The sequence below is a fragment of the Oncorhynchus tshawytscha genome, unplaced genomic scaffold (assembly GCF_018296145.1).
Source record: "Oncorhynchus tshawytscha isolate Ot180627B unplaced genomic scaffold, Otsh_v2.0 Un_contig_3661_pilon_pilon, whole genome shotgun sequence".
NCBI classification, from domain to species: domain Eukaryota; kingdom Metazoa; phylum Chordata; class Actinopteri; order Salmoniformes; family Salmonidae; genus Oncorhynchus; species Oncorhynchus tshawytscha.
In genome coordinates, this window is record NW_024608205.1 from 47,108 (window position 1) to 47,500 (window position 393).

The following is a 393-nucleotide window of genomic DNA, read 5'->3' on the forward strand; positions in this document are numbered from 1 at the left end:
GATGTTAGTTGACAGGAAGCTCCAGGATGTTAGTTGACATGAATACTAGTCAATGTGGTCTTCTGTATTACATTCAATAATAGGATGTCCCACCACTCTGCCCAGAGTAGGAGAAAACATTTCACTTCCTTTTGTTAGAAAATAAATTTTTACCGAGACACACATATGATTCTTCACGTTCTGAATCATTCAGTAGGGGGGAGGTCTCTGAAATAAAATTAGCTTTATTTACAAAAAAAAAAAAAAGTGATTTTGTAACCTAATACATTCGATAATAAAGCACCGAACTCCGTTGACCGAACGGTTTTACCGCCAAAAACCTTTTGAGGGTTTGACATTTGTCGTTGTCGTCTCCAAAGTCGCAAAAGGCTAAATGAAAATGTAAAAGTTTGG